The sequence below is a fragment of the Bombus huntii genome, unplaced genomic scaffold (genome assembly GCF_024542735.1).
Source record: "Bombus huntii isolate Logan2020A unplaced genomic scaffold, iyBomHunt1.1 ctg00000159.1, whole genome shotgun sequence".
NCBI classification, from domain to species: Eukaryota; Metazoa; Arthropoda; class Insecta; order Hymenoptera; family Apidae; genus Bombus; species Bombus huntii.
In genome coordinates this window covers 68,030-75,000 of record NW_026099400.1, presented here as the reverse complement: position 1 = coordinate 75,000, position 6,971 = coordinate 68,030, and the positions used below count along the sequence as shown (strand labels likewise).

The following is a 6,971-nucleotide window of genomic DNA, read 5'->3' as shown; positions in this document are numbered from 1 at the left end:
TTTATTTTTTTAAAAAATTTCATCCTCCGGACCAACGTGACCGGGACGTTGGAACTTAGAATTTTTTCGCCCCGTTACGAAAGTACCGAAAGTTCAACTCGAAATAACTCGCTAAAAAGCGTTATAACGTATCGAAATTTTGCGTGAAATCGTTACGTTTCGACGAAATCTAGTCGAAAGTAGCGATTTCACTTTATTTTTTTAAAAAATTTCATCCTCCGGACCAACGTGACCGGGACGTTGGAACTTAGAATTTTTTCGCCCCGTTACGAAAGTACCGAAAGTTCAACTCGAAATAACTCGCTAAAAAGCGTTATAACGTATCGAAATTTTGCGTGAAATCGTTACGTTTCGACGAAATCTAGTCGAAAGTAGCGATTTCACTTTATTTTTTTAAAAAATTTCATCCTCCGGACCAACGTGACCGGGACGTTGGAACTTAGAATTTTTTCGCCCCGTTACGAAAGTACCGAAAGTTCAACTCGAAATAACTCGCTAAAAAGCGTTATAACGTATCGAAATTTTGCGTGAAATCGTTACGTTTCGACGAAATCTAGTCGAAAGTAGCGATTTCACTTTATTTTTTTAAAAAATTTCGTCCTCCGGACCAACCTGACCGGGACGTTGGAACTTAGAATTTTTTCGCCCCGTTACGAAAGTACCGAAAGTTCAACTCGAAATAACTCGCTAAAAAGCGTTATAACGTATCGAAATTTTGCGTGAAATCGTTACGTTTCGACGAAATCTAGTCGAAAGTAGCGATTTCACTTTATTTTTTTAAAAAATTTCATCCTCCGGACCAACGTGACCGGGACGTTGGAACTTAGAATTTTTTCGCCCCGTTACGAAAGTACCGAAAGTTCAACTCGAAATAACTCGCTAAAAAGCGTTATAACGTATCGAAATTTTGCGTGAAATCGTTACGTTTCGACGAAATCTAGTCGAAAGTAGCGATTTCACTTTATTTTTTTGAAAAATTTCATCCTCCGGACCAACGTGACTGGGACGTTGGAACTTAGAATTTTTTCGCACCGCTACGAAAAGGCCGAAAGATCCCCTCCAAATAACTCGTTAAAAAGTGTTATAACGTACGAATATTTTTCAAGAAATCGTTATAACTCGATAAAATACGTCGGGATTAAGCGTTTATATCGTCGGCAGACGGATATAAAAACGTTTGGACCGACACGACCGGTCGTTGGAACATAGAAAAATTCCGAGCCGGTACGTTGGGACTTAGAAAAATTCCGAGGGCGAAAAAGTTTTTTCGAGTTTATTCGTTAAAAAGCGTTACAAGGTATGAATTTTTTTGCATAAATCGACGTAACTCGACGAAATACGTCGGGATTAATGGTTTATTTCCGTCCGAGAACGATTTTTAAAAACGGACCTATGCGGCCGGTCGTTCGTACTTAGAAAATTTTCGGACCGAACACTCTTTTTCGATTAATTCGTTAAAAAGCGTTATAACGTACGAATATTTTTCAAGAAATCGTTATAACTCGATAAAATACGTCGGGATTAAGCGTTTATATCGTCGGCAGACGGATATAAAAACGTTTGGACCGACACGACCGGTCGTTGGAACATAGAAAAATTCCGAGCCGGTACGTTGGGACTTAGAAAAATTCCGAGGGCGAAAAAGTTTTTTCGAGTTTATTCGTTAAAAAGCGTTACAAGGTATGAATTTTTTTGCATAAATCGACGTAACTCGACGAAATACGTCGGGATTAATGGTTTATTTCCGTCCGAGAACGATTTTTAAAAACGGACCTATGCGGCCGGTCGTTCGTACTTAGAAAATTTTCGGACCGAACACTCTTTTTCGATTAATTCGTTAAAAAGCGTTATAACGTACGAATATTTTTCAAGAAATCGTTATAACTCGATAAAATACGTCGGGATTAAGCGTTTATATCGTCGGCAGACGGATATAAAAACGTTTGGACCGACACGACCGGTCGTTGGAACATAGAAAAATTCCGAGCCGGTACGTTGGGACTTAGAAAAATTCCGAGGGCGAAAAAGTTTTTTCGAGTTTATTCGTTAAAAAGCGTTACAAGGTATGAATTTTTTTGCATAAATCGACGTAACTCGACGAAATACGTCGGGATTAATGGTTTATTTCCGTCCGAGAACGATTTTTAAAAACGGACCTATGCGGCCGGTCGTTCGTACTTAGAAAATTTTCGGACCGAACACTCTTTTTCGATTAATTCGTTAAAAAGCGTTATAACGTACGAATATTTTTCAAGAAATCGTTATAACTCGATAAAATACGTCGGGATTAAGCGTTTATATCGTCGGCAGACGGATATAAAAACGTTTGGACCGACACGACCGGTCGTTGGAACATAGAAAAATTCCGAGCCGGTACGTTGGGACTTAGAAAAATTCCGAGGGCGAAAAAGTTTTTTCGAGTTTATTCGTTAAAAAGCGTTACAAGGTATGAATTTTTTTGCATAAATCGACGTAACTCGACGAAATACGTCGGGATTAATGGTTTATTTCCGTCCGAGAACGATTTTTAAAAACGGACCTATGCGGCCGGTCGTTCGTACTTAGAAAATTTTCGGACCGAACACTCTTTTTCGATTAATTCGTTAAAAAGCGTTATAACGTACGAATATTTTTCAAGAAATCGTTATAACTCGATAAAATACGTCGGGATTAAGCGTTTATATCGTCGGCAGACGGATATAAAAACGTTTGGACCGACACGACCGGTCGTTGGAACATAGAAAAATTCCGAGCCGGTACGTTGGGACTTAGAAAAATTCCGAGGGCGAAAAAGTTTTTTCGAGTTTATTCGTTAAAAAGCGTTACAAGGTATGAATTTTTTTGCATAAATCGACGTAACTCGACGAAATACGTCGGGATTAATGGTTTATTTCCGTCCGAGAACGATTTTTAAAAACGGACCTATGCGGCCGGTCGTTCGTACTTAGAAAATTTTCGGACCGAACACTCTTTTTCGATTAATTCGTTAAAAAGCGTTATAACGTACGAATATTTTTCAAGAAATCGTTATAACTCGATAAAATACGTCGGGATTAAGCGTTTATATCGTCGGCAGACGGATATAAAAACGTTTGGACCGACACGACCGGTCGTTGGAACATAGAAAAATTCCGAGCCGGTACGTTGGGACTTAGAAAAATTCCGAGGGCGAAAAAGTTTTTTCGAGTTTATTCGTTAAAAAGCGTTACAAGGTATAAATTTTTTTACGGGAATCGTTCTATCTCTATTAAATACGTCGGGATTAAACATTTTTATCGATTTTTTCAAAAAATTAGCGTTCGTCGAACTGACACGACTGGGATATTTTTCTAATTTTTTCGTTAATTAACGTTACAAGGTATATATTTTTTTGCATATTTCTACTTATTTTAACGTATTGTAATTGATTATAAACTTATTTTTTGTCCGTATTCGATAAAAGAGTATGTTTACTGATGCAATTTTTCGGTGAAAAAAAAAATTAATTTTTTGGTAAAAATGCATTTCTATTATGTTAATAAAACGTCTGGTAATGTATTTCGATGGTTGGATATTGGCTTTGTATAGTAGTGATCGAGCGTTCGCGAGACTAAGTTCCAGCGTCCCTTCCGAACGGTACGTTGCTACGGAGGTTTTGCACCGTAAGCGCGCGGCCGCTAGCCCGGCCGGCGCCGGCCTTCCGGCTGGCGCTTTCGTATCTATAAGAGAGACGTCGAGCCGGACGGTTCGGTCGGAACAGCGTTGAGCGCGTGGCTATTCTACGGCCTCGGTTGAGAATTCAGTCACCGCTCCTCGAGTCTTAGTGTATTTTACGCTATTTCTCGACTGTTCCTCCGTTCTCGTTCTGGTTTTTTCTCTACACTGCTGCGCCGCGGGTCGCTGTCCTGGACGTAATGACCAAATATCGTGGCAAGGTTCCCCTGAGTCGGGAAGCTGGTGACCTGTGTGTACGTATTCTAACAAAAATTGTTAGATGCGTGTGTGCTTGTACTAACTGAGCATCGATTCATTCAAAAGAGTATAACCGTCTGCTTTCTATAAAAACTTCTGCTTTCGCAGAAGTATCCGATGAGGCGGTAGGAGCGTACTATCTTTGCGTAGTATGTCTTCTGCCGAAAATGTTCTACCGATTGAAAGAATATTCTTACGGTATGTCCAGCGCGACGCACTGGGATACGCGCTTGTTCGTTCAGCGTGAGGTGCGTATACGTGCTTTACCGCTAAGATATTCTAATAAGTCTTTTTACACGAAGACAGCATTATGGAAATGTTCCTTTAGAAGTACGATTCTAAACATTTTATATAAGACTATGAGAAAGAGAGAGAGAGAAGAGAGGAGGTGGAGTTGAGAATTACAAAGTGGCTGCGAGCGGCGTTCGAAGATTATTACTGAACTATGGGTGTATCTCGAACGTCGCTAGGAGATATATTTTATAGATATATCTATCTTAAGAACGAAAAGTCTCGTCGTACGGTGCTTACGTCCCACCTACGACACGAAGAGAACTTAAACGAAATTTATAAGAATTGTTATACGAATAAGATCCCTGGTTGATCCTGCCAGTAGTCATATGCTTGTCTCAAAGATTAAGCCATGCATGTCTCAGTACATGCCGCATTAAGGTGAAACCGCGAATGGCTCATTAAATCAGTTATGGTTTCTTAGATCATACCTACATTTACTTGGATAACTGTGGTAATTCTAGAGCTAATACATGCAAACAGATTCCGACCAGAGATGGTAGGAATGCTTTTATTAGATCAAAACCAATCGGTGGCGGATGGCTCGTCTGTCCGTCCATCGTTTGTTTTGGTGACTCTGAATAACTTTGTGCTGATCGCATGGTCATCTAGCACCGGCGACGCATCTTTCAAATGTCTGCCTTATCAACTGTCGATGGTAGGTTCTGCGCCTACCATGGTTGTAACGGGTAACGGGGAATCAGGGTTCGATTCCGGAGAGGGAGCCTGAGAAACAGCTACCACATCCAAGGAAGGCAGCAGGCGCGCAAATTACCCACTCCCGGCACGGGGAGGTAGTGACGAAAAATAACGATACGGGACTCATCCGAGGCCCCGTAATCGGAATGAGTACACTTTAAATCCTTTAACGAGGACCAATTGGAGGGCAAGTCTGGTGCCAGCAGCCGCGGTAATTCCAGCTCCAATAGCGTATATTAAAGTTGTTGCGGTTAAAAAGCTCGTAGTTGAATCTGTGTGTCACAGTGTCGGTTCACCGCTCGCGGTGTTTAACTGGCATTATGTGGTACGTCCTATCGGTGGGCTTAGCTCCTCGCGGGCGGTCCAACTAATATCCCATCGCGGTGCTCTTCACTGAGTGTCGAGGTGGGCCGATACGTTTACTTTGAACAAATTAGAGTGCTTAAAGCAGGCTACCTTCGCCTGAATACTGTGTGCATGGAATAATGGAATAGGACCTCGGTTCTATTTTGTTGGTTTTCGGAGCCCCGAGGTAATGATTAATAGGGACAGATGGGGGCATTCGTATTGCGACGTTAGAGGTGAAATTCTTGGATCGTCGCAAGACGGACAGAAGCGAAAGCATTTGCCAAAAATGTTTTCATTAATCAAGAACGAAAGTTAGAGGTTCGAAGGCGATCAGATACCGCCCTAGTTCTAACCATAAACGATGCCAGCCAGCGATCCGCCGAAGTTCCTCCGATGACTCGGCGGGCAGCTTCCGGGAAACCAAAGCTTTTGGGTTCCGGGGGAAGTATGGTTGCAAAGCTGAAACTTAAAGGAATTGACGGAAGGGCACCACCAGGAGTGGAGCCTGCGGCTTAATTTGACTCAACACGGGAAACCTCACCAGGCCCGGACACCGGAAGGATTGACAGATTGATAGCTCTTTCTTGATTCGGTGGGTGGTGGTGCATGGCCGTTCTTAGTTGGTGGAGCGATTTGTCTGGTTAATTCCGATAACGAACGAGACTCTAGCCTGCTAAATAGACGTAACTTATGGTATCTCGAAGGCCCCCGGCTTCGGTCGGTGGGTTTTTACTACCAACGTACAAACAAATCTTCTTAGAGGAACAGGCGGCTTCTAGCCGCACGAGATTGAGCAATAACAGGTCTGTGATGCCCTTAGATGTTCTGGGCCGCACGCGCGCTACACTGAAGGAATCAGCGTGTTTTCCCTGGCCGAAAGGCCCGGGTAACCCGCTGAACCTCCTTCGTGCTAGGGATTGGGGCTTGCAATTATTCCCCATGAACGAGGAATTCCCAGTAAGCGCGAGTCATAAGCTCGCGTTGATTACGTCCCTGCCCTTTGTACACACCGCCCGTCGCTACTACCGATTGAATGATTTAGTGAGGTCTTCGGACTGGTGCGCGGCCAATGTGATAAGCATTGCCGATGTTACCGGGAAGATGACCAAACTTGATCATTTAGAGGAAGTAAAAGTCGTAACAAGGTTTCCGTAGGTGAACCTGCGGAAGGATCATTAACGATACGATACCAAAAGAATTTGACTTGAACACATATAAAAACTATGAAATATATATCACAATGGTCGGTAAGGAGCCGTACTCCTCCTGTATCGACGAAAGTATATACGACGTATTAACAAGCTATATACTTTAACAAACGAAAACGCCAGGGAGCTTGGCAACCTCCGTTGGCACGAATAGAAATATTCTTAAGGAGGAGACGACCCTCCAGCTACGGAATTATACGAAGAGAAGGTGGCACTCTCTCTCGATCATCGGGATGAAGAGATATATATATACAAGTATAAAAACGAAATGCGAATGAAACTTATTCGAGGCGCCTGCGTGAGGTCGTAAACAGAAAGACCCGCCGTCTCCGAATAAAACATATAACATATAATATATATATATATGAAATTCTAATAAAAGGGAACTCTAGCTTCGAAAGAGCCAACAAAAGTTAAGGCTCGATATCAAACGAAAAAATTACGATGGAAACCAGGTGTAAAGAGAAATGCAGT

General features: G+C 42.2%; 1 non-coding gene across 1 annotated transcript; it reads left to right on the top strand.

Annotated features, from left to right (window-relative positions):
• The first annotated feature begins 4,544 nt into the window (after positions 1-4,544).
• LOC126877398 (small subunit ribosomal RNA) lies at positions 4,545-6,467 on the top strand. The gene has a single exon (XR_007694986.1). It is a non-coding gene; the product is annotated as a small subunit ribosomal RNA (ribosomal RNA).
• The last annotated feature ends 504 nt before the right edge of the window (positions 6,468-6,971 follow it).